General features: G+C 37.8%; 1 long non-coding RNA gene across 3 annotated transcripts; it reads left to right on the forward strand.

Annotated features, from left to right (window-relative positions):
* The first annotated feature begins 6,336 nt into the window (after positions 1-6,336).
* LOC137479991 (uncharacterized) lies at positions 6,337-18,483 on the forward strand. 3 transcript variants are annotated; one of them, XR_011002634.1, is made up of 5 exons: positions 6,337-6,445; positions 8,716-8,827; positions 9,294-9,467; positions 13,886-14,020; positions 18,199-18,483. It is a non-coding gene; the product is annotated as an uncharacterized lncRNA (long non-coding RNA). The 3 variants fall into 3 exon arrangements; XR_011002632.1 differs by lacking the exon at positions 18,199-18,483 and having other exon boundaries at positions 13,886-14,611; XR_011002633.1 differs by lacking the exons at positions 6,337-6,445; positions 18,199-18,483 and adding an exon at positions 7,210-7,594 and having other exon boundaries at positions 13,886-14,611.
* Positions 18,484-25,339: the final 6,856 nt, after the last annotated feature.

Here is a 25,339-nt window from a genome sequence, read left to right on the forward strand (position 1 = left end):
ATAATGTTTACAGAAGTAAATTTACTCATTTGAAGTCACTCAATTTTTACAGAAGTGAATTTACTCAGTGTTGATTGATAGTACTGGACATTATTTAAAAATATGAGGGGAAAAAATTATCCTGCTCTGACATCACATAATTACATCTATGAGAGACTTTATGCATACAATTTGTCATGTTAAACTCCAGGAACTAAACCTTTGTTTAGGAGCTTTTCAGGCAGCATCCTTAGATTGCTGACTCTTTCTGTTTTTAATGTGAGTTTGACAGTAGAGCAGGGGATCGGGAATGTTTTCTTTGTAGTGACAGAAGCTCCTTGCTGCTCAGTCTGTTAAAGAGAGAACCATGTAGAAGTCAAGATATCCTCAATCAAAACTTTAGAAAACATGTTTCAAAACTTGAGAAATGAAACAAAAAGTCTTCACTGCTGCTCAAAGCCAATTTGGTCTGATTTAATTCAAAAAGAATTTTTACCTTCACAATCAGAAGGCTGTTTGCAGTAATTGAGCAAAGAAGGATTCTGTATGGTTCTTCTGCGAGAGCAACTGCATTATTAATTCCAGTGCACTACCAGAATGATGAAAACCTGAGCAGCTGATATGTACTGTAGGGATGACAAATATGATGTTGGAGGAATTGTGAATGTGATGGTAGGTAAAACTTTCACTCTATTGCACAGTCTGCTGCAACAAGACAGGTTAGGAATAAAAACATATGCTGAGATTGCTCAAGTTTCTTTTGTTACACTTTGCTTCAAAACAGCTGGTTGTTTCTGAGAAATTCTGTTTTCATACAAGACACCACAAGGAGGGAGGAAGGCTCTGGCACAGGGTGAGCCCTGTGAATTCGGAGGCGTTTCAAATGATGCTCTCCTTGACAGCTTGACTTGAGGAGGGGATAAAAGTTAAATCACACTGCAGCAATACCCAAGTCACAGCTGTGTGAGCCAGCAAACTGTGAAAGAGGATTCCTGTGCTGCTACTGAAGCTTTGGCTCTGTGCAGACCCACAAAACTTGGTAGGCAACAGTGGCCTTTTTTGTAGGGTGTCAGGTGCTGAGGAATATGTCCAGTGCTGGTTGTGTCACTGTGTAACCAGAAGGCAGAGTGCTGGTTGTGTCACTGTGTAACCAGAAGGCAGAGAGAGTGTTCAGGGCAGAAAAGCATCCTTGCAATGGTGACGTTAGCTCCAGAAAAACTAAACAATAAACAGCCACTGATGCATGACAAGGATAATTTATTAGAAAAATGATAATAGGATTGTGTTTCTTGAGAATCTGCTGTTTCATTGAGAATGAAATGCCTTAAAATAAATCTGGTTTCAACATTTTTAGAGTCTAAGTACTTCTGGTTTAAAAATATACATGATGATTAAATATACATATAATGAGTAGTAGTCAAGACAAAGCGTACTGTTGGGAAAAAATCCAAATGTTCATATTCTGAAATCCTATATGAAATGAAATTACTATGTTCTGTTCTGCTGCAGTCTCAGGCAAAATTGTCTGTATTTCGCAAAATTGGAACATAAAATCCATCAGGAACTGGCTTCAGCAAGGTGTGCAATAATTTCCATTCTTGATGACGTCCCAGGAGCTACCCAGAGCCTTGAGAGATCAGCCCTAACGAGAAAGCATATGACCTTACCATATCAGGGCTTCACAACAGTCAAAATCTAGCTTGACCTTCAACAGTAAACCAGGTCCCTTAGGCTAAAGCCTAACAAGTCTTGCCTTCAAACCAAGGCAAAAGGCCAAAAATGCTTATCCAGGGAGCAGCAATAGAGTTGGAAAATGAGAGGTTCTTTTTTGTTTGGCAAACATCATAGTTTGACCTCTGTGTTCTCACTGTGCCAAGCCATCTAATCTCCAGGAGGCAGTCCTTTTTAATCTGCCAAGAGCCAAGCTGGCTCTGCTCCTGTCAAGATCAGTGTGCAGTGCCAGGCATGTGGATTAAGGTTTAGATGTGCAAGATGACAAACCTCTCTCCTAAATCAGGATTTCAGTGAGTCACAACCCATGGCCGGGTGCTCCAAGACCCTCAGGACCCACTGTGAATTGGACTTGCTCGCTGAGCACCAGGGCAGCAGGTTTTCAGTTTCCAAAGCTGGGTGTATGGAAGGATGCAGGGAATGTGTGGTTTATACAATAAAAACAATAAAAGGAAGTATAACTAATGCTACATTGGCCACCAGTAAGTAAAAAAATAACAAAAATCCCTGTAATAACAGGAAATCACAATTTTTTTTTGCATTCTGTTTTTTGTTAGCTTTTATTTTTTTAGACAAAATCAGATTTTGAAGAACTGTTTGATAATATAAAAAAAAATTAAAAAGTAATTTTAGAAAGGTTGCACTAAGAAGAAAGAATTTTTTTCAGTTAGAGATTCTTCAATCAAAAATTCTTTAAAACTAGCAAATTCATTGTAATTAATAAAGAATAATCTTGTCTAGTCACTGATGGCAGAAAAATTAGCTGGAGCTTATTACAGACACTGCTTCTTTCTGAACAATCTGTCTTTTCCTCTGAACCTTTTTTTTTTCCCTTATATTGAGATAGTTATTTAAACTTTCTATTTCACTAGGAAAATTGGGTTTTCCCATATATTAGCTTATATGGGTTTTCCCATATATTAGCTTAAAAATAAGCTAATGAATAAACCTAACTATTAATCTCTGGAGAAAGAAAATAAATGGCAGTGTTTTTTATTATACAGTACTCTCAGACACATATTGTGACTCTTGGGGTTGATGCTGTGCAGGGCTAGACGATGGACTCAAGTGGTCCTTATGGGTCCCTTCCGAATATTCTGTGATTGCGAATGTAAAGATTTATTCTTTTGAAAAAAATAATAAATTAATATGTAGACAATTAAGATATATAGTATTTTTCTCACTATTATTCTCCCTTGAGAGCTATCATTAACCTGTTGAGACAAAATAGGAGCATATCTCTTTGTGATGAATAAAAGGCTTGCTTTGTCTTTACAGTGGTTGGAATGAGCCGTTGAGTGTCTATTACTCATTTGCCTTCATTTACTTTTTACTAAGGTCGCCTTCAGTGTGGTTAATAAACAGCAAGATCATCAGTCACTTCAAAGTACTTTCACATTCCATAGCTTGTTTTTTCTGCAGTGAGCAAATGGAAGGATGATCTGGTAGAAATCAGTTACATTATGACTCATCTTTTATGTGACCTCCTTGAGAGTCCTTTGGGTAGCACATGGGCTTTCCATACAATTCTATGCAATAGTTGGCTAACAAAGTCATTAAAGTCATGAAAAGTACTTAAAGGCTTTGTGTAAAGAAGGTTTCAAACCCAGAGAAGTAAAATTTCCTCTGATCGATCTTTTCTTTTTCGTTTGTGTTACAGGCAGGTTATTTTGCATCCAGACTGGCACCTTCTTGAGGAATAGCTGAATTGATTTCAGATATGGTCTTGATTATCATGAAGATTTTTCTTTCTACTGTTAAAAAAAAAGTCTGGAGTGCAAAATTAAGGCTAGACATCTAAAAGGTGAGGAATTTCTCCCTCGTTGCTGTTACACATAATATCTGCTTTCACTGGCCCCAAAACTATATAACCATTGGTTTTCACTGGTGGCAATTTACTAAGTCTTAAGACTTTCTCATTTAGGGTTACTAGCAAAAGAAGCTAGCTCAGGAAAAGAAGAAAAAAGTCCTGATCCTGGTAGGCAGAATTGCCAACGTATCCCCTGAAAAGTGCAATTTCTTCTTAAAGATAGCATTCTTTGATTTACTTTGTTCAATGAACATAAATTTGTCTTCTTCTTGAAAAGTATAAAAAGTACATCCAGGCTCTCTTGCAAGGAGGACAAAATATTTTTCCTCCCAGATTCACAAGATGTTGGATCTTCTAGAGAGTACCGACAACATTTCCTTGTCGTTCTGACAAGATGCTATGTCCAACACTGCTTGTGTATCCCCTTCTGTTCCCACCTCCTCCCTGAAGCACTAGTGGTGGTCTTGCTGCATGTTTCACAGATGTTTCTCCCACTCAACTCCTCAGTTGTTTTTCAAATGGCTTCTTGCAGCAAATGATTCCATGTGTGTATGCTCCTTCCTTTCTGCTGACACCTTTTCTTTCTATAAAAACAATCTGCTGCTGCCTTTCAGATCTAGAGAGACACCATCCCATACCACAGATGCCGTGTTTTTAAACTCTGGCATTGGTACACATGGTCAGCAGGCAATACCTCCCTCCTGTCTGTTCCTCATGACTAACAATGTTGATGTTTTGTTCTTTCAATCTTATTTCCCTCTGTTACCCTTATATACTGCTTTTTTTTTTCTTTTCCTGTTACTCTGCTTTCTTTGTATTAGTGGCCCATATGGGATCTCTTCATCTCACTACAGCTTGGAGGAAGAAAACCTCACACACTGTTTTAGCCCCAGTAACTACAGGCAACGTGTATGCCAACTTTTTCTTGTGCTCAGGAACTGAAAAAAAAAATCAGCTTTACATTTTCTTTATGCACACACACACAAGCAAAATTAAATTCACTTTCTACAGCTGCTCACAGTACTGGTTACTGACTGACTCTAAAGAGACATGCAGAGATCAGAGCTGCCATTGAGTTGACTGCCTTTTTAGTTTGCATGTGATGAAAGTTGAGCAGAGATTGTCTAGTCATTTCTGTTCTGAAAGGTGTTCTCATTTGCCTACAATAATCTTTGCAACCAAAATTTTTTCATATCAAGTCATGACTGACCAAAAGGGGACTGTGATCCAGCTGGCTTCAGCAATTTCTTGATAAAATGACAAAAGAAAAACCCCCACAAAACATCTTGCTTCCTTCTTGTAACTGCATCATTTGGGACCAAATTTATTTGAAATTGCTCTAGTACAACTGAAGAAATCATCACAGTATTTTGCTGAATAAACCCAAGATTTTGCCAAAAAAAATGGTTGAACTAGCACGTACTACAGAATATATCACTGTCCACCTTTGTGCATGTGTGCACATTACACACACACATATATCTTAAATCTGCTTTATGAATATGGCAGCATTCACCTGGATAGTTGCTTTTCTATTTTAAATACCCTTTTAATCTTTTATATGCAACAATACTTTAATATTTCCTCACAAAAAGTAGTGTAGCATACAGACAGAAGATTTCTAGGATTAGTATGGGAAAATACTATGCTCTTTCATTCTACAAAAGAAAGCAGGTTATCCACTTAGTTTGTCTTTATTTTCCTAAAAACGCTGGGTATGTTCTGAGAGAAAATTGACATGATCTTTATTTTGTCCAAATCTACTTGAAGTGGATTTGGTTTAGAAGTAGATCAGTGATGGTCCATGACAATCACAACTATAAATGTAGGACAATTTTTGTTCTTTTCATATATATGCATCTCCATGAGATGCATGTACACTGTCAACAACATCAACAAATTTGCATTTCTGCCCCCTCTTAGTCTCTCTCCAGGAACATTTGGTTGACCATATTTTTACAACAAAAGTCTTTGACAATATTAAGTTATTTTTTAATGTAAAGAATGGAAACAGTATTACATGATTTTTCTAAGTCACAGAATGCATCAAGCCAGTGATAGGTACAGACTGTATTCTAATTTGTAGTCTGCACTTCCAGGTCTGTGGACCAAACCATGTGACCTGGTAACATGAACATAGGGTGTCTTCACTTTATGCTGTATTATTATTTGGGATTCATGTCAATCTTCTCAGCTGCAAAGATATGTGGTTGCTGACCAGATAAAAGCTACAGCTGATAGCACTTTAGGAATGACATAGAAGATAGAGCACTCATCTGTCTTAGCCTATATTTGGAAAAATCTAAATAGTGCAGAGTATTTAGATTTTATATGGGCAGACCATATAAAGAAAAGTGTATTTCTGCTTTTAATGGAGGAGAGGGAGTGACACGTTGATAGCTGAATCAACACTTCCATTGCTCCCTTTCAAGTGTAGCATGAGAGTTTCTCACACTATGCTGGCAAGATATCCAGATGCAGGAGAAATGCAGCCTCAAAGATTTTCTTTTCCTGGTTCTGTTTTTGTCAGAGCCAGGCCACGGCATTTAGTGGATGGAAGACCAGTGATCCTGTGCATTCTTCCAGCACCTGTTGGGCGTTAGGTTTCTTTCCTCTTATTCCTTTTTACTTATGGATTTTTTTCCCCATAAGTTGCTAGGAAACAATAACGACTAGATACTTAAGACAAACATAAGAAATGGCCAAGCTCCGGGGAGGAGGGCATCTGGGTGCACTTCTCGTATCTGGGAGTTTCTCTTCAAGGGGCAGAGGTACTGCCCGAATTGGGCAGGTAAAGGCCGCGGCTGGGGCAGCTGCTGGCTCTCTCTCTCGGCTTTGGAGGCGGACGGTCGGAACTGCTGCTCGGGGAAGGGAATTCACTGCTGCCACCGGAGCCCAGCCCAGAGCTGTCTCTTCTGCCGTGAGGTGAGTCTCTGCTCGTGAGAGCAGCCACAGAACCGGGACCTTATTAACACCCACCTCACTGACAGAGGGACCTGTCCCCATCCGCTCGGGCGCCGGGCATCCTGAGCCTGCCTCTCCCTGCCCTGCTGGGAGCCGGGTCGCCGCTCTCCCCACCAGCTGCCCCGCCACTGCTGCTTCTTCGGCACTACTCTGAGCTTTCTCTGCACTGTAGCCCTGCACGCCCTGCCTGCCAATGCATCTTGCTGTAGCTTGCTGCCTCCAAGAGTCCTGCTGGGGCACTGGGCTCGGCTGTCCCAGGGTTTGTGAAGCAAATCCTCTCTCCTCTCCTCCACCCCTTCCCGTCTGGGCCGAGCCGCCATTACCGAGCCCGCCCCACAGCGCCCCCTGCCCGCGTGGGGGAATCACCGCACCTGCCCTGCCCGCCGGGAGCCAGCAGCGCCCCTGCCGGCCGTGCCTGGAACTGCACCGGAGGGGCAAGTGCCGCGGCTGAAAGGCTGGACTGGGTTTGTGGTTCTGGTTAATGCCAGAGTTGTTGTATGTTTGCTTTATTACACATTCTGGTAAGGAACTGTTATTCCTATTCTCATATATTTTCCTGAGAGCCCCTTTATTTCAAAATTATAATTTGGAGGGGGGGTTTTTGCATTTTCCATTTCAAGGGAGACTCCTGCCTTCCTTAGCAGACACCTGTCTTTCAAACCAAGGCAGCACCACTACTAGTATGTGCATTTTGACACATATAGTACTTCACATTAGCCTTAGATCTCCCTTTGCCTAGAATCCCTTCAAAGTATTGAAAGCAACAGCATGAAAATTTGGGATTTGAAGGATGAGCATTTCTATTCTAAAACTTCTTAAACTAAAAGTGTGTTATTTTCTTACTTAGTTTTATTGTGTGCGCATAAAAAGATATAGCACTACATATTTGTCCCTGCCTTAACCATGATTATCTCCATGATTCAGATAGCTTTTAGGAGCCTCTTCAAGAAGCTACTTATGAAAAGCACTGTAGAAATGCCATACAACAAGCAGCCTCATCTACCAAGAGACCAGTAGTAAAACATTGTCCAGCTTAAGGCTACTTGTAAAACCTTGACTGATTTCTCCAGGCCCAGGATTTCCCTTGAGGTGATGAGGATTATGAGCCATGTGGGAGATACAAGGGTGATACATGTGCTTTCAGAAGAGGGGAACAACAATAGCAATGAAAATAGACACAGTTTAAGCAAAGTAAAAAAAAAAATAGCAATGAAAAGAAGCAGGGACTGAGTAAAAAGAACAGAACTGACAGAGTATTACTTGCCTAACCAAAGATATTTGCAACAATATATAAGATATGTAAATGAATCTACGAGTCGTAGGGAAACATTTGCAGCTGTGGAGGATGTTAAAATGTGTGTTTTATTTGATGGGATGAGAGAACAATGTGCAGAGAATAAAAACAATTGAGTTTCAAGAATGCTTTGGCATCATTCAAACAGTTATCATCATAAGAAGATAAAGTAAAAACAAGTTTTTTTTTAAATTTAGTTGGTTCTTTTTACAGTGAGATCTGTTATACAAATGCATATTTTTCTACTAGCATCTTTCAAATCAAAAGCGATGTTTCACAACATATGTAGATTTGTATTTTTATGGGTAATATAGTTTCCCTAATAACCTTTCCAAGTGAAAGATTCTGCTTGATTCAGAAAAAGAGACAATTTTTTTGTAAATTTGATTAGACACCTAAACTCATCAGTCCGTCTCTGAGCCACGTACCTGATTATGCAAAGGTATATACAATACATTATGCGGAAGCTGTTTAGCTGGGATTGTATCGTGGCAGTAACCAAAGTGGGTTTAGAGATAATGAGCTTGCATCCCCGAATACTTAGGATCGCAGTCTACTCTCTAAACTGATGATGCAGCAGCTGCATAATGCAACAATGTAATTTATTCATGTAATATGTACAATATTGCTGTAATAAAAAGCCCATTGGCGGTTCCTCTAATTCTCTGTATGAGCACCCTGTTATTAGTAGCTGTGTAAGTCAGTATTTCAGCATTTTCAAATTCTGGCTATTTATAAGTTTCAAACCACAATATTTTAAAAACAGAGAAAAATCCCAAACGACCCAAACAGCTTTCTATGGTGTGAATTATGAATCTGCTCACATTGAACTGAAACCTGCAGCTTTTTTGATCAATGCAATCAGTAAACATAGCAGAAAAAAACCTCTAAGTATGTCAGTGACTCTAGATACAGAGCTTCTTTTTTTTTTCCATAGATGCATGTCATGATGTATATGAAAAGAAGTTAAGATGGAACAAGGAGTAAAAACAAGTATTTGGGGAAGAAAACTGTAAGTCCCCTGATCTTGCCACCTTTTTCACTCAACGGTGAGTGTTGTTTTTTCATATGAGTGTTTATATTGAATGTAGATTTCTCTGAAGTAAATTTTAATGGGAATGTATTAAGTTTCAACAAGAGCCTACATGTAAAGATAGTGAAGAAGAGCATTGCAACAGACTGCTTGGAAATTAATCTGCCAGTTTAACCCAGTAACCGACATGCATACTAAAACACTGATGTGAATTGAAAATAAAATAACCACGCTTGACAGATATAATAGTTTAAGTGATTTCAAATTAACCACATCCCACTGACCGCAAGTGAAAAATGTGTTCATTCTCCTGCAATGAAACATGCTCTAGGGACTCATTATACAGAGTGGAGTAAGTAAAACCAGAGTGGAGTAATTGGTGCTGAGGAGGAAGGAAGAGTGACAGATATTTAATGATTCTCAAACTTATACATAAAGATATCACAAGCACTTAATATATGATTTTTCTCTTTCCAGTCTAGAAATATTATAGAGTTAAATCTATATTGTGCAGTAATTGCAACACTTGATATAGCTGTTAGGAATAATGAATCATGACAAAGATGCATCAGGCAGTAGATGAAAAGAGTGAATAACAAGCAACCTTGTGCCAACATGTGTGCATGAATTATGGCTGCTCTGTTCCAGGAGAACAGGTGAGATGAAGTCAGGGCGTATCTATTGTCCTAACTCTGTTTAAAATTCTTTTTAAATGGCAAAAATTCCATAAACATTTTGAGCATCATGAAATCCAAATTGACATGATTTGCTCTTTTCTTTTCACGTACACTGAGGTCTTTATTTGTAGAATGTCTGCAGAATAGAAGACATACATGAACGCAGTGGTCCCTATCCCTGTCTGTTTCACAGGGAAGAGGAACAGTCACACATTCTATATCATGTTTATGCTCTGTGGCAATTTTGGTTTAACTCTCTAATCTTCTCTATCTCTGAGTAACAGCTAACAGGCAGCATGATGCTCACAAACTTCAGGTTATGAACAGCTGAGAAGTAGCTACACAGTCAGCTGGCAGTTAGTGTTCATCAGCATTTCTGCTGTGGCTGCTGGCACAGGGTATAGCATCCTCTGTTACAAAGCCAACAGAAGCAAGTACATAAAAATCCCCATCCAGAAATCCCTCACAAACTGAATTGTTTTATGATTTTAAGGATAGCAGAAAGTCATTTGCACAACATATAATGAGGATGAGGAACCACAACACAGGTTTAAAAAAAATTTTGTCCTATCTTACTTAGTTACCTACGAGGTCATAGACAAACTATAAAACTTCATTAATGTGCCATTGTCACTCACTAACTCTACCGTTTTTACTTTTTTGGCCACCTTGGCTATGTGCTGTACAAGGCAATCTCTTCAGCCAAAACTGTGTTTACAAAGATGGTGATTATATGGTATCTTATATCTGATCACAGAAAGAATATGAGTGAGGAATCATTAAGAAAAGTTTTAGCAGTATGCATGGAAATTGTCCTAACTGATCCCTAGAAGAGGAACAAGAAAGCATTTGTAGTGTGGGTTTGTGGCGTGCCTGCCTGTGACAGTCATGTGTAGTCTGTTGAGGGATCCTGGCTTTAGAAAGGTAAATTTTTGTGATTGGAGCTGGATGAGAATGTGGGAATCTGTCTGTGTAACTGAACTGTCAGCACTGTATAAAGACACTCACTTGTAAGGTCTGGGCTTCTGGGTTTTCCTACAACAATTAACTGCTGCTAATACCTCCAAAATTGTGGGCAGGTTGCCAGCTGAGATCCACTTTTGACAAAAGAACTCTCCTCTTCCTTTCCTGGCTTCTGAATTGAACGACCCTTGAGGGTTTAAAGAACTATTTAAAAAGGACAATAGCCAAAAAATGTTTAGCAAGTGCAGCAGGACACAGATCCTATCTGATTAAGGCCTTGATTTTTCCATTGTCTGAATATCATACAATGCTTTCTTGTTGTTATTTCCTTATCCAAACATAGCATCACCATAATGGTATCCCCACTCTCCATCAAGTTTAGCATTTATTCCAAGACTGATTCAGTGGGAATAGAGCCAGTCATTTTAGGCATTGTCTATTTTGGGATATACGCAAGTGGAATGCATTTTATATTGTGGAGTTTATACCTTCTCTAACTTATGAGTTGCCTAGATGGATTAAACTATCACTGTAAAAGGACCAAACCTCCTGCTGACACTTGGTTGCCCTCCCATGTTCCTAATCAGCAAAGTTAGGATAGGAATGCTCTGATTGGAAGACTCCCATGTTGTGATGTGCTCTTGCAACTTGGAGATCTTTCACAGGTGTGCTTGTGAGACCTGGGCATATGTGTGCTGCTGTGAACAGTGTGCTACCGCGTGGGAGACTGATCCTTCATCGAGGACTTACAGCTATCTTGGCTTGCAAAATAAAAACCCAAACCAAAATAAGAATAAAAGGAAAGAAAAGATTGCGTGGGATATAGTTCCAGTCCCCAGAATAGATGAAACATACAGTGAATAATGGTTTCTTTACCATTTCCAGGCTGTGGTGTTCTGCAAGTTTTTTGCCTTAAATCTATTTTATGATTTATCAAGAGGAAAAACAAACATGTTTTAGGCATATGCCCAATGGTGATGGACATATATATGGATATTAATTTTGTGCTAAAGTCACAAAGATGGGATGGTTTTCTTTATCTTTAGAAGTCACAATTATTTTATTTTTTTTATTAGAGAAAATTTCAGTCATAAACTACCAAAATAATTAAACAGAATGCAAATAATCCTCCTAAGTATCATTTAATGCAGACTGAAAAATGTGGTGCAGGTTGGTAGAAAGATTACAGTGAAGGTAATCACAGGCATGACTGCTCAGCAAGGAAGGGTTTTCATAACAATAACTTCAAAATAGTCAAATAGAAGCAAAATGTGAGGAAACTGAGTTCTAGTGATTTTCTCTGCTTAAAACCTCAGTACCAGGGGTCAGGTTTTGGTCTCTCTGTCTCAAGCCTTGCTTAGTAATCTTTTGCAGAAGAAATCAGAAATGATGAAATGAAACCACAATTAACGGATTTTGTAACCCTTACCAGTATCCCTGTCTGTGAAATGCAGCCCTCTCATGCATATTTTCAGCCCTTTCATAAAGTCTGTTCATTCAGCAATTATTATCCAGCCACATGCCTAGCTGGGGAAGGGAGTTCAGAACACAGATGCTGCACCTGCCAGAGGGGCTGTGGGCAAAATCCTTCATTATGCACCAAGGAGATTCCCATCTTCTCTACATTTGACCCATTCTGAGCAACACTACAGAAGACCCAATGCATTTGGACATGAATTTGGACGTGAATGAAACACTGCAAACAAATCAGTCGATTATAACAGCATATTATAGAAGCGCCATCTGTGCCTGTGTTTGCAGGTAGAACAAATTCAATTTTCAAATTTAAAAAAGCCCCACCACACCATAAACCACAATAAAAAAACCCTCCTTAGTTAGGATTAAGGCTCTGCTCCTGTTTCCTCTCATTATTTGCCCATTCCACCAGCGCTGCACACCTTTAGGCCAAACATGAGTTGTGATAGGCTGTCATGCGGTTCGGATATTATAGATGAAATCCTTCCAGAAGCAGCATCTGGCTCGATTTGTAAGCTCTGCAGTCATTTGTAGTGATGGGGTTACATGTGCCCTAGGCTTTGTCAGATGGTTTGGCTGCTTTTCTCCAGTTTCTTTTTTTTTTAATTGTTATTAGTTGTTGATGGTGAGGTATTCATACTATGCAATACATGCTCAACTCACCGGCAATTTGCATGTTTAAGTAAAAAGACATCTCATTTATAATTAAAGCATTTTGAAACCTGACTACTAGCATGTTTGAGATGTGTAAATATCAGGTGTAAAATGATTTATTTTCCTCAAGTGGTTTACTTCTGAGAAAGCTGTTGCCTGGTTGCCTAAAATTTAGTGGTAGGAATTACCTTCTTGGCTATCTTACTGGTCTGTACCTGCAATACAGGGAAATTTCTAGAGGACTGTAGAGATTATGAAGATATCCCCAAGTGTTTTTTCTGTCACATTCATTTTGTCACTGCATTCAGTCCTGACAGTAAATAAGGCAAATTCCCAAATAGGATTTAATGTGTTAGACCAAATGCCTAATTAGTGTAAGCGTGTTCCCTTTTTACTTTGGAATCTTAGTGTTATAAAGGGCCTTGCCTACCTTGTTGAAAGGCTTAATTTAGATAATTGTTATACCTCAGTGTGGTATAAGGTAGCTTACCACAATGTGTTAGTTGTCCAAATAGCTTACAGCTGTTTTTCTAAATACAAAAATTAAAATGCAGGGTAGAGTATGAATTTTGTGAAGGTTAATAAAAAAATATTGTTCCTAGGAATTCGATTAAAATATTATTTTCAAGGTTTAGAGGCAATCAGAGGACAAGGATTCAAGGACTGTGGGACTAATGCAGCTGTGCGGAAAAGAGGACAGCAAAATTTAAATATTTACTAATACCCAGAGATATAATCCCATACTGCACAACTTTGCTTATATACCATTCTTCAAATTCTGGATCTATCCTTTACTGCATCTTTTCCCCTTACTTGTGCTAATTTTGGTCTCTGAAAAGATGTCATTCACGTATTAATTAAATAAATATTGAACAAACAAGGATGTTGATAATTACATACTTCTACTTTCTTCTGTCATCATGTCAGGTGACAAGAAGGCTATAATGAAAACTAGTTGATGTACAATGCAAAGTAAAGAGCATCAACATAAAGTGAAACTTTGATCAACAAACCCTCTATGTCTGCATGATGGTTGTTCAGAGATGCTATTTATTTTTGAACACTAGTGAAAGAAAAAATTCGAACTTGATTGCTGAACCAAGAAAAGGGTTAAAGTCACTCTCTACTCTTAGCATTCAACCATATCCATTGAAAAATTGTGCTGAATTTTTGTAATGGGTATGTTACTTATGTACAGTTTTTAGGAAAAGACTGCAAGAAACATTGGAGGCTGCTTTAAACAACTTACAAACTGGTTTTGACATGGGTAATAAGTGCATTAAATTTTGCTTCTCATTCTGCAGTGTTTGGAACTCCACCTGCAAGTGCTCTCAGGGGCCACTTGAAAAGAAGGAAGAAAGGATTGGGCTAAAGCTTTTCATGGAGATTTTTATTTTCTCATGATCAATCATCCAGCTGAGGCAATGCATGATACAGAAGTGTGGGAAACATGGCTTGGGGCCTTAAATAGACTGAAATAAGTTTCCATATTTAGTTTGTTAAGTTATTACGAATACACTCAATTTTAAAAATTATTTGTTTGTCAGTAATTTATAATTAGAAATTAGAATTTAGAATCAGACTGAATCTTTTGGAAAACATTATCTGTTGTAACCAGCACATTCAACTGCACTCTTAATTCATGTCATTCAACTGCTGAAACTTATTTTTCCAGAGTTTTTATATCATATGGTTTTGAACCCTATGTCTAAGTTTTCACAATCAATCAAGGTCAAATTTATCTTTGAAGTAAAACAATTTTTTCAATGAAATGATAAAATTTGCTATATCTTAAATGTGATTAATTATGAAATCTGAAGTTTTGATAATTTTCTCATCATCAGCACTGATCTAAAAGTAGAAGGTCTTTTTGAATTCTCCATCTCTGAATACTTTGCCCTTACATTTTCTTTTGAAATATTACTTTTAATGCACACAACTTCATTGCAGCCTGCTGTCTTTTATTCTCTACCTGGCTGAAGAATTTTTAGGTTTGCTGACCTTAAAATCAAACTTGTGCTGTATCATGACACTAATTTCTCTTATTTTGTCTGGCTTGGCATGTCACATAATTTCTGTACTTTAGGAAAAGAGATACATAAAAAGATTTAAAGTTTGCTTCGATCAGTTGTATGAATTTCTGCAGTGATGGCTTTGGAACACTTCTAGTTACTCTGTTTTGATTTCAGTACTTTGATAAATAATGTCATAACTCTTCATCTGATTTTGTGCATCAAAAATGATCTCAAATGATAAGTTCTCTTGAACATATAAACCCAGCCCTTCCAGTCTAGGAATACAAAACATTTTTTGCCTTTTAAGGTTTGATTTTTCTAAAATTAAAATGGTCTCAAGTTGTGGTCTGGAGCTGCCTAGATATTTACTGCCCATGTGTATCTGTGTAGCTTGTTCACATAACCAAAATAGTTATTTTTATCTTCACAAATAGAACTCATAAAAATATCTGTTTGTGAAGTCAGGCCTTTTTATAAGTGAACTAATGAGTTATTCTCATCAAGCAATAATTTACTGCAGTTAGGCGGATTGGAAGGGAGATAGCTCTGGAGTGGGTAAGAAATGACAGCAGAAGGTTCTGTTATGTAGTTTCAACTTTCCCAAAGACTGTCAAGATGGATGGGCAGGAAAATGGGGGAGAAATAAGGAGAGAACTGAAGGCAGAGGAAAGCTAATGAGAACCAGTATTAAAGAAATAGTAGTACCCTGGTGTCAGTGAGGGAACGCTTTGGAGCTCCACTGAGGACAGTCACCTGTAAAACTCCCAGCAGGGATACACCCAGGGAGATGGGCTATTGGGCTGTTATCACTGAGCATAAAAGTCCCACAGGACAACTCTGCTCTTGCTCATATCCTTGTACCCCCTGGGCTCATTTCAGCTAACTGGTGGTATATGATTAACAACAGAGAAGCAGGATGGAAAGAGCGCAATATTTTAAACAGAAATTTTGCCCTTTATTTTGCCATAAGTTAGTGGTTTATAAATGGATGTCTTAGAATTTTCTGCAACTTGTTCTATGTGAGAAAGAATAATGGCTGAACAGAATTTTCTTTTTTATATGAAGAAAATGATCAGGAAAGTTGAACATAATGATTTCATGCCGTGACTATAATGCAAACACATACTTAACCATCATTGTCTCCTCTTCATATAATAACTGAAAACATCTGTATTGTGCACTGAAACATTATATGCTGCATTACAATTAGAAATGTGCTGAAGTGTTGGATTGGGTGTTTATTTATGGGCCATGAAAAGTAAGATTTTCTGCGCTTCTCATGTACAGCTAAATAGCCATAGGTAGAGTACTGAAAATTTTGGAACCCAGCAGTCACTGTGGGAATGACTTCATTATTCACCGAAGGAGGTTTTTCCAGCAGAGCTGAGTTGCTGACAAACAATAATAAACATTACTGAAAGTTGGAAACAAGAACTCAGGCATGTTGATTCTGAATGTAAAAAATGCTCACAGGACATGGAGGGCAAGGCGCTCTCAAAATGACAAGGCACTACAATGGAGGGATCCCATTAGAGCTGTGCACACACATTTTCTCTGTTGACACAGAAGTGTTCTGACAGGCTCAGCAAACAAGCAGCTTCTCCTAGCTGCCTAGCCTTTACCTGTTGCCACAAGTAGTCTAGAAGCAGAAATGTATTTTTAATGGGCACGTGAATGTTTCAATGATGCAATACACTCTGGTGGGGACATAGCAAATGTCTTCTCAGTGTAGCTTCTGAGAGCTTTTGTAGCGTAAAAGGTATCACTATGTCTTTTGCTGAAGCACTTGACAGTTGGTGACCATAGCACAAAACATTATTTGAGATTAATTATAGAATATTTGCTTTGTCTGCCTGTTATTTTACTGGTATTTGAAACAATGTGATTGCTTTTAAGAGCTCCCTCCACAGATAAATAATTTTGTAAAGAGGTACTATGTTTCTTCCAACCTGAGCAGATACAAAATGCTCAGTCAGGTTTTCTCTGGAGCTTTGTTTTTTCTCTCTCCTCTGACTCTGGCTCAAAATTTAAAACCAAGAAAGTGTAAAGTCCTGGCCTGTGCTCATGATGGTGGTGTTCACAAAGAAGGACACAAAGAATTTATGGAGCCAGTTTCTCACTGAGCAGCAGAACGAGGAAAACTTATGCCAACTGGGGATTTAGGCTGTGATTGTTACGTGATCCTGCAAATATATACAAGAAAGAATGAATTTTACCAATTGATACCTGAACAAAATGTAATTTATTATTTTCTTTGTCATGGCTGAAACTATTTGAATGGCTTACGTTTTCTCTGGCCATTGAATATGTAAGTTATTTACTGTCTCATGTTTGAATGCCTTTGGCTCTGCCAGAAATTGTTGGTTGACTTTCAAAGTGGATCCAGATTTCTCTCAGAGAGGTCAACAGATATGCATGATTTCTGGAAGTGCCCCAGTTAAACATGCATCATTTGCACTGATTTTCCACATGATTATCTCAAATAGCCATGGAAAGGCACAGTTATCAATCAGGAGACTAAAGGATTCAGGTCTGTACAACAGAGAAAGCTGAAGGCAGGAAGAGAAAGCTCATTTTTCTTTGCTCTCTCAGAGTTTACTGGGATCATAGCTACAATGGCAAACCAAGTGTAGCTGTGAAGTAAGGCTGATTATGTCTTTCTTTATAGCGAGAAACCAAAGGGTTTTCAGCCTGTAATGGTGGAATTTTTTGAACACAGGGTAGAGGAAATGAAATTTTAAACCAGAGGAAGTCAGATCAGCTGTCTGAAGTTAAAGTAACAGACTGAAAAACAATTTTTCGGCCTGCCCACAATGTCTTTGCAGGTTAGATCCTTTTCTCTAACCTAGTTTTCACTCCAAAAATTCCCAGTGCCTTCAGGAGACAGAATAAACCAAGAGAAAGTGCATCTCCTCTGTGATCTGTCTGTGTATCACGTTCCTTTCTGGGGCCTCTTGGTGTGGATCGGTATGGGATCCCAGTCTCTCATCTGCCTGTTGGCTCCTAGCAGGCTGACATGTTTCCAGCTGTGAGCACTCACTACTTTAGTGAGCTCACCTCTTCCTCACTTGCACATGGATCACTCTTTTATTATAATTAATTTTTCCCTGCTCTATTCCCTAAGAGAAAGCTGAAAAGGTGTGATGATCCAGAACAGTAAACACAGCTGAAACTGGATGGCCAACATGTGATCATCCTTCATTATTTGTGCTCTAATCTCAGTGTTGGTGGCTGCTTTGAACCAGAAGATGTGGCCAGGAGCATTTTTGTTCCCAAAATATGTTACTCATATTTTTTAACACTTACCTACATGCAATGAAAAAAGTAAGCCAGAAGTAGTCTTAGCAGTAGATGAAGACCTGAAGGGACCTTCCTTCTCTATTCTGGATGGTCTGGAAAACAAATCCCAGGCTGAAGTGCAGACTGGCATGATTGTAATATCAATGACTCACTAACAGTGCAGCCCTACAGCTTCAAGAGACTCATTACTGGTAATAAATCAGTTATAACTGGGTCATACTCCAACCAGACACACCATGGTTGTTCTCTGGAAGCCAATCTGTAGTAGATACAAGGGCGATGGAAGTTCCTTGTCCTTCCAGGTGGAAGCTGCTTCTCTGTGGTTGCAAAAAATATTTGGAGGGAGTTTTTGTGGAAAAGTGAGAAGATGATGCACACACATTTTCTCAAAGACAATGCTGAGTGATGTTTCCATCTGCCAGGACTTCAATGAAGATCCAACAGAATGCTGGCAGCAGCAGTTCCTCTAAACATACTTCCTTTCCCTGCAGATCCCTACCTAGATTCCTGCTTATAATGGTAGATATATCTGTCAAGCTTGGGTTCTGCTTTCCAGGACTCCTTTTTTTTCCCCTTTCACAGCAGGGAAGAGCTCCAACTTCCTGGTTGTGCAACAAGAAAGGTGTAAATTAAGGTAAGGTAAAATTGCTGAGAACTGACCAGGAAATTACTGGTTTATTCTATGTTTAGTGATTTAGTATTTAATAATATCTTAAAAATTTCAACTAGAGCTGAAAAATTGAATTTTCATGTCAGTAAAGGATTACACTGACTTATGTGAGAATCACAAAAGTTAAAGATGTTGTCATTGCAGTTTTTGTCACCCCATTAGAAACATCCTTCTTTTCTCCATTACTGCAAAGAATCAAGTGGTTATTTGGCTCTCCAGGATATAATAATACAAAATATAAAAGTAGATTCTGATCATGTATATTCAACCCATGTATTCACAGGAATCAGATTGTACAAACCCCATCGCTTAATTGGTACTCTTAATTATCTAGTTTGCATCAGTCTAATTTATGTTACAAAATCAAGCTGCTCCATATTTCCCTGCTAGTATGGGATAGAATAACTCCATCAAACCCAGCAGACCTACGTCAGCATATGCCAGTAAGGAATTTAGCTTTAATATTCCAAGGAGCAATATGGAACATAATTCGCTTTGGTTCACATTTTTCCCAAGGTCTTATGTAAAATAAATTTATTTTTAGTTCAGAAGAAAAATGTTTGTACAGACAGAATTGCATGTTTGTACAGACATTCCTAGAGATCCAAAAACTATCTTTTTGTCTTCAAAAAGTAAAATACAAACTAAACATCCTCAAAAGAGAAAACAAAAGGGCAAATGCTGTGCTTGATCCAGTATCATATTGGATGCTTTTGTGTTGATGCAGCTGTTCCAGTGTCTTCAGCTCCTGGTGATGGACCAGAATGAAATAGAAGTCAGTGGGCAGATTTTGGTTATTCTACAATCTCATTTTAGTGTATGGAAGGAAAATGATTTTGAAGACAACAAATTCAGAGAAGCTGAATTTGGTTAAGACAGATTTTTATATAAGACTTTTAACACTCTAAAGTTGCTCAGTTTTGTGTTAAATTGAAGAGGCTTCTTGGCAGATTTTGGGCAAATCTTTCATTGATCCAGTGAATTGAGGATCTACAGAACAAACAGTTAAGGAACATTAAAGATTTGGATTATTGGTTGTCACATTTTTTTGAGGAGGCTTTGGAATTTCTGTCAAAAATTATGAGCTGTAGATTAATTTACAAATATAATATTCCTGAAACTGCTGTGTCAGGTCCTCAGAAAATGTTTAAGACCATGATATTTTTAAAGCAATTATTATTGATGCAGGTAATGATCCTGAAATGAAAAAGTGTCAGTGATGAAAGCCATGTTTGCAAGAGAAATATCCATATAATTCCAAGATCAAACTGTACAAAATTGTTTTAAAAATATATGCATAGTTTTCTCCCTCTAAATGTGAACGTTCAATTCTAATTTTGTTTTTTCTTTACTTTTAAAGTTCATTCTTGAAAAATAAGGTGGCTTTGGTAAATAAATTTCAAGGGAAATGAAACTTGTAGATTGAAAGGATTTGATAACAATTTGTAATTAATAACTATTGTGTTTTGGATAACTAGTTTTATTGTTCTTGGAAGTACAGGGCAGTTTCCAATTTTTTTTTATTACCTTAGAAATATACACAGTCACTATTTATGAACTTGTCTATGACAGGTTTTTCATTTCTATAAATGTATGCAAACTTTTCACTTTTCTTTTTACCCTAAATAATTCTAGAGAAACTATGTGTTAAATTTTGTGAAGAAAAGAAGTACAGAAAAGAAATTTATACTGTTACCTTTGGTCAGCATCTCATTATGCTGGTCAGATACCAATGCTAGGTATCATGAAAAATAGCAAGCAATACTTTCTTTGAAGTCTAGCAAATAGAGAAATAGCTTCCAAGACTTAGAATGCACCAACTGTAAACACAAGTTCCTACCCACAGGCAATTACTGCACATTCAGAGTGGCAGTATAGCTTTCTGTGTTATTTAATAACTTTCTGAAAACCTAACTTGCAGGGCAGTTTTATGATGTGAAAGAGAGAGGAAGAAGGTTAGGATAAAACCTATCTTCACGCAAGCCACTAGTGGCTGTGGTTTTCAATACTCATAAATATCTAGACAAGAGACTTTCGCCTCCGCACGCGCCCATGGTTAATGTGCACAATGTCCCCATGGTCACGGGGCTGAACTCCAGCCCATTAGGGCACTAATTTGATCTCTGGCACACCCTTATTATAACCAGCAAAATGAGTATGCCTCTGTCAGGAAGCTTCTACACCTTATTTCCCATCTGATGTGAAGCTCAATAAAAATCCCTTAAAAACATTTATTAATCTATTGCATACAAAACAGTTTGTAATACAGATAGAAGCCCCAAATTAGTGCTAATTTCCTAATGTTTGTTACTGCTAAGAAAGTCATGTTAACTCTGGTGATGTGTCAGGGAATAGAATAAGTGTATCTGTATTTTTATCTATTGAAGTTCACCTAAGTGTTCTTTTCACTTATCATAGGTATGCATGGCACAATCATGGGCACAATAATAGTTCAGAAGAAAGGAAAGAACACCCAGAAATGTTGATGAAAATGAAATAAGATAACTTCTAAATAGAAGGAGGAAAAATCTGTGGAAAATCCTGCCGTCTCTCCTTCAGACTAAAACCCAAATAGTTACATTCAAGAAATATTATTTCTCTTAGATGACTGTGGAGGAACCAACAGAAAACACATCCCAAGGAAAACTGGATGCAACATGTGGGAATAAAGACTGCAGGATTCTTTCCATCACAACTTCTTGCTCTGTCAAAAGTTGTTTTATTCATATTATTAAGTGGTATGATCTGCCAAGCTACAGGAGGTCTGGGAAGCTGGGAAGGGCTGGGAAATATACCTCCTACTAGTCACTGTTTCCTTTTAAAGTGGTATCAGATCTATGGAAAGGCCAGCTGTAGGAGTACTCTTGGAAAGAACCGAAGAGTGAAGAGATATTCTATTAAATGTAATTAAGAACTGAGTGGGGGAAAAGGTATTTCAGAAGAGGAAAAAAAGAGAAAAAATGAAAAAACAGATGAAAAAAGATTGAAGGAAGCAAAAAAAGAAATCATGTTACCTATTATGCTTTTTCAAATATTGTGTGTATGTAGATCACCAGTCCTAGCAAATATATGGTATTGCACCTGCTCAGAATACACATTAGACACTATTACAAAAGGAAAATTTGGTGGATGTGGCATCACGTGGCTAAGAAAGGTAAAAAAAAAACCTCATCAAGAGACAGAAGAAAGAAAAAAAATTTTGAGGTATCTTTGCTGCTATTGCATTTTAGCTCTCCTTAGAAGGAGGTGCAGGCTGATGACAACCCGAATGAACAGCTCTGGCATAATGCTACAATTCAGAGGAAAGTCTGATAGTTGTAGGCATGCTAAAAACACTGGGCTTGATTCCACATTCTGTCAGAATAGCTCTTGGATGGTTGGAGGCGTGGGTTTCCCAAGGCTGGTTGTGGATCCAGGACTCGGTGCTTCATACATGTGGCTTTAATCCACAGCTCTGGCATGAGATGCTGCAATGACCTCATGGCTGTCAAATGCCCACCATAACAGAGCTTCCCCCATCCCAAATTGCCCTGGCAACCTCTTTTTCTCATAACACCAGGGACAAAGAACAGGGTGGCAGCTGAGTACCTCTACACAGGAGAAACCCCCAGCTGGGGTTAACCTTTGCTATACACTGTTCAGAGTCAATCATATGGTGCAAAATGTTCACAGCAAAGCAGAGGATCTTATCCTTTGTGCTTCATAAAGGACTCTTGTCCAATCATATATTTACTTGCATACCTGTTATAAATATTTTTGCATGTATATTCATGCATGAAAAAATGGCAAGGTTTGTATTCCACACAAATAAATATCAACTGTTTTAGCATCATGACCCTCCCCTTATCTCCCCCTAATTCCCCCTCTACCTTTGAGAATAAAGTAATTTTATGCATTCTCTCCTATCCTGGGCATGAAAAAGTAAATGCTGTATTACCCCAACTTAGGTAACCCTTAGGATAATTTTTTAAGCAGCAGGAAACTAGGCTATCTGACTGGGTAGATAATGATATCAGCTGCTTCCTTCCAAAACAACAGGTGCTTTGGCATAAAACTGTATATCATCATACTGAGATGATGACATCAGTTCATACTTCAGCTTAATTATAAACTACCTCCATTAATCCTCAAATAATTAAACATTTTGTGTATGGTGCAAGGTGAAATATAAAAGCAAAAGGTGCCTAGCTGTTCGTCACAGGGTTAAAATGGCAGTTTCTGAATCATTTGTACTTGTGTCTGCCTATTTTAATGTAAACTTCAAGCTGATTTTAAGAACTTGTTTATATTTTAATATTCCAACCATGAGGTAGGTAAAAATAAATACTGCTAAAATTCAATGGAAACTTGATGAAATAACAAAGATATATTGATTGGAAGCACATGGAATATATATGGGCATAAATATCATGCAGAAAAAGCAAAGATGTGAGGGATCAGGCTTTGCATGTACAAGAATAATTGGGGGATAAGTCATGGTTCATGGTCCAATAGCAGAATAAACATTGCAGCATTCTGTGTTTGCAGATTTTATGCAAGAAGATCTTAGACTCACATTCAGAAGCACCACATCTAAATAAAACAAGCTCTGGACAAGCAAGCACCATTTATTGAAACAGGTTGATTGAACTTTGTAAAAAAAGAAGTATTAATGAAAGCAGTATTAACATAATTGAATTTATTTTATAAATAATTCAGTTGACATAGTACACAATCACTTGAACACTATACATAAATTCCTTGCATCTTCACAGTATCTGTGTACATGTTTATCATTGTTTCAAAACTCAACAACATATTGCTCATTTTTTTATTTGATATAAAAATTAGTAGACAGAATAAAGTGAGAGCTGAATTTGTAGGCTAAAAGAGTAGAGGAGCACAGCAGATAAAAGATTATGTTCTTCTGCCTTTAAAATATAGCACTGACCTTCTTTAAAACAGATGCTATCTTCAGGAGCCAGATGTGTCTCCAAGCAAATTAGTTATAAGAAACACATCCAAGGACATAGCCATTTAAGAATCAATAAATTATGCATTTGTCATTTGTTATTGTTGAGGCTTATGCTGACATCTTTGACATGAACGAAAGAGTCTCTGTCCACAGTAATAGCATTAACAATTTAACAGAGGTGGTTTTATACCAAAAGAGAAGTGGTTTGAAGAAATTACTGTTTATCACCATGTACATATACACACCTTAATTATTCATTGCATGTCCACTTACCAGCCTACTTCCTGTTATGTAAGCTGTGCTAGATTAAAAAGTTAGAGGTCGGGCACAAGTGCTTCACTGCTGATATTTCTACCCACTTCAACCTGAAACAAAGACAACAACACTAACTATTATTTTCTATTAAAACAACCAAATCAAGAAAGTTTTGTTTATTGGTGGCACGTTATGAAAAATTCCTACCAAGGATAATTTTATTTTTCTAAAAGCAAAAGCCATGGTGGAATTTTTTTTGTGGGTTTAGTTGAAACATTTGGATGACCATATGGAACTCTTAGTGGTGCCATGGGACCATGCAGCTATGAAATCTGATCACTATCTCCCTAGTGACAGCTGGAGCCTTTACACCATCAGAAAATTTTCAGACTTCTAATTTGTCATAACTACCTCCTGTGGAAAGAAAATATGTTATGTAGTTAGATACAAGAATCTGAGTCTACAGTACTACACATATCAGCTTCTCTTCCTTATAGTTTTCAAGCCTTAAATTAATTCCTTGCATCTTATAACTCATTGATGTAAAAAATAAAATATAAACAAAAAGAATTAAAAAAAAATATGGGATCTTGTGAAGTGCTGGTTACCTCTGCTGTATAGTTATAGTGGAGAATGACTTATTTTCAAAAACTACTTATGTAACAAATGTTGATCCATGCACTTCAAAGTTTCTTTATATTTAAGTCTTCTCTTCAGTTTTACTCTGTTTAGCAAATTAAAGTGTAGCTTTAAGTCTAGCTGTTTCCATTATTTTTTAAATTTTTAACGTGCATTCTTTCATTGTCACATCAGGCCTGAAAGGAAACAAAATTCAGAGTAATTTTTATTAGAGGAACTCAAAGGAGAAGGGGATGAAATCTCCCTGCCCACTACAATAACACACTGGAGAAGAAAAAGCTCTCAGCTGTTCCCTGAAAACAAGTATCCTTTTGACACTCAGAAATATAGGTGTCCACCAGACAGTCACTTTTGAAAATAGTGGGAAATGTGTTCCTGTCTCTCTGTCTATGGGGGCAAATCCAGCAGAGCTGAGAATCATGTCCCCATGTTTGTTTGTTGTATAGCCTTGGCTTGGTTTCTGGTCTCTCAGGGCACTTTCAGAAGTTTGTGAGTCATAGCTCAGTGACTATGAGCAGGATAAAAATGTAAACATATGCTATCATTTGCTTTTTTATGGTCATTCTGGTATCCTTGCTAGCCAGGCATCAAAAATACCTCACTCTGGGCATGAATACTGCTGGTTCATACTGTGGACACCACTGGTTTGTCTGTGTGATGGATGTAGAGAAGAAGTTGAGTGCTGTAGAGAGAAGAAGCTGAGTGTTGTGTAATCTTATTGAGAAGATAGCTGCTAGGTTAGAATCTTAATCCTAGTGCTGCTTATGACTCTTGAACTTTCAGCCAAAGTCAGTATTTCACAAAGTTAATGAGCAAAAATGACAGTAAGCTTCTAATAAGGGATCCAATAGTATCTTTCTCCCAAGTCTTATAAACATCAGTTTTTTCTATCATATCTAACTATTCTGGATCGTATAAAAGAAAT

Source organism: Anomalospiza imberbis, chromosome 10, assembly GCF_031753505.1.
Source record: "Anomalospiza imberbis isolate Cuckoo-Finch-1a 21T00152 chromosome 10, ASM3175350v1, whole genome shotgun sequence".
NCBI classification, from domain to species: domain Eukaryota; kingdom Metazoa; phylum Chordata; class Aves; order Passeriformes; family Viduidae; genus Anomalospiza; species Anomalospiza imberbis.